The sequence below is a fragment of the Cryptomeria japonica genome, chromosome 9, assembly GCF_030272615.1.
Source record: "Cryptomeria japonica chromosome 9, Sugi_1.0, whole genome shotgun sequence".
Taxonomy (NCBI): Eukaryota; Viridiplantae; Streptophyta; class Pinopsida; order Cupressales; family Cupressaceae; genus Cryptomeria; species Cryptomeria japonica.
In genome coordinates, this window is record NC_081413.1 from 622278797 (window position 1) to 622287947 (window position 9151).

Consider the following 9151-nt stretch of genomic DNA (forward strand, 5'->3'; position numbering starts at 1 on the left):
AACCGGAGCAAAGAAATAGAGGACATCAAGAGGGCTACAAAAACTATGGATCAGTTGGAGTTGGAAGTGGTGGAGATGCTTCAAAAATTGACCTAAGCCCAAGCTTCTATCAGTCATTTTTGGTTTTTAGTCTGTTATGATCTTTTACTTGCTGGCATTTTGTACGCCAGCTGTCTTTTCTTTAGCTACTATCTTTTGTTTAGCTGTGCGTTAATGCTTAGCTTTTGATATTCCTTCTATAATGGGTTTCAGGGACCCATAAAAACCTATTTTCCCTCAATCAAAAACAAAAAAAATAGTAGTGACATCAAGTAGCTTATTATTTCGCAATATCACTACTATTATTTGATTTGGTAGTGGTACCTGTTAGGATAACTAGTGGACAACTAAGAGGGGGGTTGAATCAGTTATCAACAAATTATATTAATCAAACCACTTTATAAGCTTTAACCAAAGCACATAGACATTGAATACCAGAATAGAAGAACCAAATACCGGTAAGCAATAAAAATTTAGAATGAAACAAATAATTAAAATAATACAACCATACCACATAACGCCATGATTTGTACATGGAAAACCCGGTAAAGGGAAAATCCATGGTTGGAAGCCTACCCACAGTCAAATGATACTTCTGCAGAAAGTATGTGATACAATAAGGGGCCCACACATGCAAGAAGGCACACTGCCTAGCACATATTGCTCATTACAAAGTAGACTCACTGACTACAGAGAGGTTATAATCACCTCAAGATAATTTGACAATAATCCATAAGAATGAACTGCCAGTGATAGCATCTACCATGCCTGATTATAGTTTCGGTTAAGCTCAATACCGAAGGCCTTTGACCTCTTACATAAACCCAATTCAATCACCTATGATCGACCAAATCTCCTTCGCATATGATATTTCATTCCATGACCACAACCATTACAACCACAATCTACATTGAGATCTTACATCAATTTATACAAACCCTAAGGCCTAAACCAATTAGGTCAGCCACCTAGAAGATATTACAATAAGATTATTACATACATCCATATTAGAATGATATGCCATGTTAGATTTAGACCATAACAACATTAACCAATCCATAAAACATCTCAGTAACATGTAGAGAACATGTTAACATGATACCAGTCCATAACCTGGATAGGTACTAGACCTAATTTGGGTCCACCACACCAAAATGATGTCTCTAATCAGTCGAGGCATGATCAACAATAACCTTCTACATCCTGAAATCCATCTACAAGCCGAACCAACACCACTTATGCATCCTGTAAAAGATTCTCAGTAAAATCTCTTCTGGTAAAACCTTAAACCCTTATCAGTAACACTAGTTCTTCTACCGGTAACCAAAACCTGTCTGCCAGTAGCCAACCATAACAACTAGTGTTAACATCAATGACAAAACATCAATTCAACACATAATCAATTCCTTCATATTGCCAACAATCTCCCCCTTTGGCATTGATGGCAATACTAGATGTGAAAAAGAAAACATCTAAGTGTCAAGAAATGCTAAACATTTCTTATAGATGATATAACAATGAAAAATTGAGGTAAATCCCAGCAACTCCCCTTGAGGAGTGCAGTCCAATTTGAAACTAATTTGAATCCCATAAACATTATTTTTCACATATAATTCTCCCCCTTTGACATTAATGCTAAAGATATGACATAGATATCAAATTTTTGTGAATCTCAAAGCTGACTACTCCCCCTGAGTTGTAGAACCACTACATCAATCTGGAGAAAAGGATAAAGTTGATGATGCATACCAGATTGATGCTAGTCTGCATCATTTATGTCACTTCTAGAGGGGAAGATACCCCTAGTCTATCTCTCAAATATTCAAATGTTTCCTTAGATAATGGTTTAGTGAATATATCTGCAATCTTCTCTTTAGTGTTCACATAAACACATTTGACTTCCTTTTGTTTCACCTTGTCCTTCAGAAAGTTATATTTTATTGAAATGTGCTTAGTCTTAAAGTGAAATACAAGATTCTTAGACATGTCAATAGTTGCAGAGTTATCACAATAGATAACTACTAGTTCACTATAATTTACCTTGATATCCTTTAACATTTTTTTCGTCCACAAGACTTGAGTGCAATTAGTTGCTACTGCAACATATTCAGCTTAGTAGTAGATAAAGAAATGCATGATTGTTTTTTGCTAATCCATGAAACCAATTTCTTTCCAAGAAAGAAAGCTCCACCAGAAGTTCTCTTCTTGTCATCTGTATCTCTTGCTCAATCTGAATCTGTATATGCACATAAAATGAAGTTATCATCTGTAGAATACCATAAGTCATATTCTATTGTTCCTTGCAAATACCAGAATATCCTCTTTACTGCACATTCATGATTTTCTTTAGGATTACTTTCATATCTTGAAACAATACTTACTGCATTCATAACATCTGGTCTAGTCTGAGTTAGATACAACAAACCACCAATCATAGACTTATACCTTGTTGAATTTATCGATGCAGATGTGTCTTTGATAGATAATTTATCACTTGTCACCATAGAAGTACTTACTGGTTTGGAATTATCCATACCAAACTTCTTCAGCAATTTCCTTAGATAGTTAGTTGTACAAATAAAAATGCCTTTATCAGTTTGAGTAACATGCAAACATAAGAAGAATCTCATCTCACCAATCATGGACATTTCAAATTCATCGTTCATATTATTAGAGAATTCCATGCGCAATTTATCTTCACCTCCAAAAATGATATCATCAATAAATACTTCAATAATCAAAATATCATCATCAGTGTTCTTGTAACATAAATTACTGTCAGTGTTGCCTTTAGTAAAATCAAGCTTCAAAAGATATTTATCTAACCTTGTATACCAAGCTCTAGGAGCTTGCTTCAATCCATATAATGCTTTCCTTAACCCGAATACCATATCTTTGTCATCTATCAGTGAAAATCCATCAACTTTCTCAATGTATACTTCTTCCTCAGGTTCACCATTCAAAAATGCACATTTAACATCCATTTGATAGACCTTATATTTATTGTATGTTGCATAGGCAATAAATAATCTAACAACTTCAATTCTAGCTACTGGTGCAAATGTCTCACCATAATCAATTTCTTCCATTTGATAATATCCTTTACAAACCAATCTAACCTTGTTCCTTACAACTTGGCCATCCTCATTTAGTTTAGTTCTAACAACCCATTTAGTTCCAATAGCATTCTTATTTTTAGGCTGGGGAGCTAAGTTCCAATTGTTATTCTTCTCTATCTTCTCTAATTCATCTTCCATAGCCTTTAACCAATGTTTAACTTTACAAGATTCAATAATAGATGTCGGTTCAATTTGAGAAATAAGACATACTTTGGTGTCTTCTAAACTTCAGGTTGACTGTTCTGATCATCAGGCATAGTTGAATTTTTTGATTATACTAGTGTAATTGTCTCTATGTCTTATACTGGTTGAGGCATTTCCTATTCAGTTATGATCATTTCCACTACTGGTTATCTGTCATATGATATAGATTGATCTCTATATTGCTCATCCACTTTCACATTTGTCCTCTCCACAATTTTCTGCAATCTTTTGTTATACATCTATATGCTTTTCTGTAAATTTAATATCCAAGAAATATCCCTTCATCACATCTAGTATAAAACTTCCAAATTGAATCATCCCTTTTGATATAACATTTACTTCCAAAAATTCAGAAATATTTAATAGTGGGTGTATGTCCAAATCATAATTCATAAGGGGTCTTACTGGTTTCACCTTTGATATGAACTCTGTTGAATATGTAGACTCCTGTACTCACTACTTCTCTCCAATAGATGTGAGGCAATTTGGCTTCCATCATCTTGGTTCTTGTTGCATCCAAAATGGTTCTATTCTTCCTTTCCACTAGTCCATTATGTTGAGGAGTCTGAGGTGCAGATAATTGTCTCCTAATTCCATTTGTCTCACAATAACTATTAAATTCATGAGAAGTGAACTCACCACCTTGATCTGATCTCAGACATTTGATTTTCAATCTATTTTTTGTTTCCACCTTTGCTTTGAAGATCTTGAATTTCTCAAAAGCTTCAGACTTCTCCCTTAGAAAAGTCACCCACATCATTCTAGAATAATCATCAATTATCAGCATGGAGTATCTATCACCTTGAAAGCTTCTTGTCCTTGCTGGACCACATAAGTCAGTATGAATCAAATCAAGCACATCATTAGATTTATAATGTATGCTCTTAAAAGAAGTTCTAACTTTCTTTCCCAATTGACATTCCTTATATACGAGATTATGAGGCTTTATAATCTTAGGTATATCTCTAACTGCCTTTGTTGAACTGATCTTAATAATATAATCAAAATTAACATGACATAGCCTCTTATGCTGTAACCAATTCTCATCAATATGAGCAATCAAACATGTCTTATTACCAGTGTTCAAGTGAAAGATATTACCTCTAGTCTGAGTACCGGTTGCAATCTCCAAACCAGTATTGTTAATGATTTTGCATTTTCTATCTTTGAACTAAAGTTGGAATCCCTTATCCACCAATTGACCAACACTTAAAAGATTATGGTTTAAACCTTCTACATAATAGATACTATCAGTATTATGCTTGCCATCTAGAGAAATAGTACCTTTAACTTTGATCATACATGCTTTGTCATATGATAGCCGGTTCTGGTTCATCTTCCTTTAAAGAATAGAACACCCATTCCTTCCCATTGTCGAATCCACTAGCAGAGTCTCCTACCGGTTCATCCTCTATATCATCACTTACTCCTTCCTCATATGCTATGTAGCATTGTTTGTTTCTCTTGAATCTAGATCTATTTTGATTAGGCTTAAATGATTTCTTAACTCTTTCTTCAAATCTTGCATTCCTTTTAGGACATCTAGATGCAAAATTACGAATCTTATTAAATGCAAAATATTTTAAAGGTTTGTTTTATTCATACTTATTTCCTATTGGTGCTTTGGGTCCTCTTCTAGCAAATAAGGCTTCAAGTTTCTCAAATTCTTCATCCTCTTTTGTCATATCTTCCAATTCTTTTGCATATAGGGCTTTCCAATCACTTTTTCCGATAGATAATGATGCATGAAAAGCAGGTTCAAATTTTGCAGCTCCAGAGGGTCCAAATTCTTCAAGCTCAAAATCATATAATTTTCCAATCAGAATGTCTCTATTAACTTAAGTGTTTTCCATTGTTCTCAATTCATTAATTGCAGTAGCCTTCATTTTGTAAGCTAGTGGAAGGGCTCTCAAGACTTTGGAAACTATTTCATCTTCACTCAGAGATCCTCCATAACATTGAATTGCCATGACAATCTCATTTACAATCTTCAAGTTCTCATATCTTCCCTAGTAACCATTAATTTTAGCAATTTTGATAGTAGGGTCACCTTCATTTAGAGTTTTTAATTTATCCCACATAACCTTTGTAGATGATTTATTAGTCAATCTGATGATTTTCTGATCAATAAGTGCACACAGGAGGGCTTCCCTAGCTCTGCAATCATTTTCAATATTCTTGTCCAAGTTTGCAAGAGCAGGATTGCCAGACGTCGGATCATAAGGTGTATATCCTTTCTTAGTGATCTCCCAAATATGCTTGCCAAGACATCTAAGATGAGTCTCCATTCGGGTTTTCCATATCCCATAGTTTATTCCATCAATCTTAGGGATTTTTCTTCTAAAAATTGTTGCCAGTGGATTTGAAGTATTAGTTGCCATAGGATCTACCTCAAGCAGTTAAGCTTCTTTGAAAAGAGGACCAAATATTTGATACCAATTGTTAGGATAACTGGTGGACAACTGAGAGGCGGGGGGGGGGGGTGGTGAATCAGTTGTCAATGGATTATATTAATCCAACCACTTTATAACATTTAACCAGAGCACATAAACATTGAATACCGGAATAGCAGAAATAGATACCGGGTAGCAATAAAACTTAAGAATGAAATAAAGAATTAACACTATGCAACCATACCACATAACACAATGATTTGTTTGTGGAAACTCTGGTAAAGGGAAAAACCATGGTGGGAAGCCTACCCACAGTCAGATGATACATCTGCAAAAAGTATGTGATACAATAAGGGGCTTGGACATGCAAAAAGGCACACTACCTAGAGTATACTGCTCCTTACAAAGGAGTCTCACTGACTACAGAGAGGTTATAACCACCTCAAGATAATTGGACAACAATCCAAAATAATGAACTGCTAGTGATAGCATCTACCATGCCTGATTACAGTCCTGATTAAGCTCCATACCGGAGGCCTTTGACCTCTGACATAAACCCAATTTGATCGCCTATGCTCGACCAAATCTCCTTCACATATGATATTTCATTCCATGATCACGACCATTACAATCACAATCTACAATGAGATCTTACATCAATGTATACAAACCCTAAGGCCTAAACCAGTTAGGTCAGCCACCTAAAAGATATTACAATAAGATCATTACATACATCCATATTACAATGATATGCCATGTCGGCTTTAGACCAAAACAATATTAACCAACCCATAAAACATCTCAGTAACATGTAGAGAACACGTTAACATGATACCAGTACATAACCTGGATATGTACCAGACCTAATTTGGGTCCACCATGCCAAAGCGATGTCTCCAACCAGTCTAGGCATGATCAAGGATCACCTTCTGCATCCTAAATTCCATCTAGAAGCCGCATCAACACCACTTATGCACCCTGTCAAATATTCTCAGTAAAAGCTCTGTCGGTAAAACCTTAAACCCTTATCGATAACACTAGTTCTTCTATCGGTAACCAAAACCTGTCTATCGGTAACCAACCATAATGGCTAGTGTTGACATTAATGAAAAAACATTATTGCAACACATAATAAATTCCTTCATATTGCCAACAGTACCACCTCCATAAAATAGTGATATCAAATCCATGTACAATGTAATAGAAAAATGACACTTTCTTGTGTTAATTAATTTACTAATCTAAATTCCTATTATTGAAGCAACTAGTGTATATGTTTCTTGATCATTGTCTCAATAGATGCACTAGGTCTTACAAGATCATTTCAATGACTCTATGAAGTATGAAAAACATTAAATTTACTAATTTTAGAGCATCATTACTAGCACTTTGAGTTGGTACCACTTCTGTAAAATCACGATATGAAACTGATCCAAAATGTAATGGGAATGCATGATACTTGTATCAATCAGTTAATTAACATGCAATTAATTTGGCCTATCTAATTTCAGTTATGGCAACTTGTGTGAATTACAGATCCTTATCACTATCTTACTATGGTTTAATCAAGCTTAAAGCCTTAAACTATTCAAATTTAATACACTTGTTAGGTTTTGTACTAATTTACAAAATCCAAGCAACTGAATTAATGCAAGAAAATATTTTCTTATAGATTAGACTTGTGTGGTCTTAATACATTTTGAATTTTTAAAATTTTTTTGGGTTCTCTTTGCCAGTTCATAAAAAATTAGCTAGAGTTTCCAACTTTCCTTTTTGCAAGTGTATTTGGAAAACACTTTAGTCAGAGATTACTTGTTATTGAGCCTCTCAAGGACATTCTATGAATCAATGAATTCAGGTTAAAGTTGTTGCAAAGAAAGGACATATCACTCTTTTAGATGGCTTAATGTCATTTGTGTGTACACTTTACACTCTTCACTCTAGTCCCTAGGTAGCATCCCAGGGATACTTTTGGAAACTTTTGAATCCATTCTTAGTAATATCACAGGGATACTTAGAATTTTGTAAACTTACTATTAACAAAACTTATGAACAAAGGAGGGTATGAATGCAATAATTAAAAACTATGATTAAGCAATGGAATTTGTTGTAATAATGATTTATTAACCAATTAATTAAAAAAATTGAATTGTGATTTTGAACAATAAATGCCTTTAAATAAAAAAATAACATTTTGTAATAATCAGATCTAAAAATATACTTGAAAATTATACAAGTCACTAGTTAAAATTAGAATAATAAATTAGGGTTTTTATTAGTTTAACCTCTAGATTTATGAAATTCAATTAAAAATAAAAATTATGAGTGCAAATTTGAAATCTAAAATGCATACAAAATTAGACCCTAGACAAAAAATCAAAATTAAACATGCAAGATGTTGGGTTCACCTAAATGTAATGTGGTGGAAATTAGGAATTAGGGTTTTACAATTAAATCCATTAAATATCCCAATTAATACTAATAAATTGAAATAGAGTTGAACCCAATAGATCTAGGCTCAATCCTAATAGGAAAGAGACTGAGACTTTGATTAGATTCAACTGGTTAAGGTTAATTATCATCTTTCTTAGTTTAATTGTAATGTAATTTATTAATGTAATATGATAGAAACAGTAATCTACAGATGAAAGCTATGAGATTTCCACAATCCATTTTGCATTTCTAGTGTATTTTTTTTCTGGATTCGATTGTGTGTATATTTTTCCACACAATCAAATCTAGAAAAAAAATACACTAGAAATCTACAGATGTCCTGTTGAGACAAGAACTTGGATCTTAGAAAAGAAGATGTCTAGAATCTATTCTCAGAAGTTCAACTTGATTTTTTAGGATTGGGTAGAACAAAATTTCCCTAGTCCTTCAAATTTTCTACCATCAAAAGTTAAACTTGTTCATCACTATCAACTTTACCAAATTTATTGAGTACAACTCTGCACCTATTTCCTATACACAGAAATAAAGAGAAAAATAATGGTTATAGGGGATTTCCTTAGGTCAAACCTCAGTTTTGGAATTAACCATGAAATTGAATTGGAAAATGTAATGAAAGACTATGATAAGGTACTTTCCTTTTGAGGGAAAGACTGAGTCTAAAATGTAATTCTTGAAACCATAATGTTTACCTTGATGATTTTTTGTTTTTTTGTGCACAAAGCTTTTAGGGTTTCATGTAGGATTCCTTCATAAAACATTGATCATAAATGTCACCTTCAATGCTTGAACTTGAATTCAAGTTTCTTCCTCGATTCATGATGAATGACTAATTGATTTCTCATTTGTGTTTGCTAAAGTGGAATTTGGTTAGATGATTGATTAGATTTCAAATGAGAAGGGTATACCTCCTTTTATACTTGATTGTCAAAAATCAAATTGAAT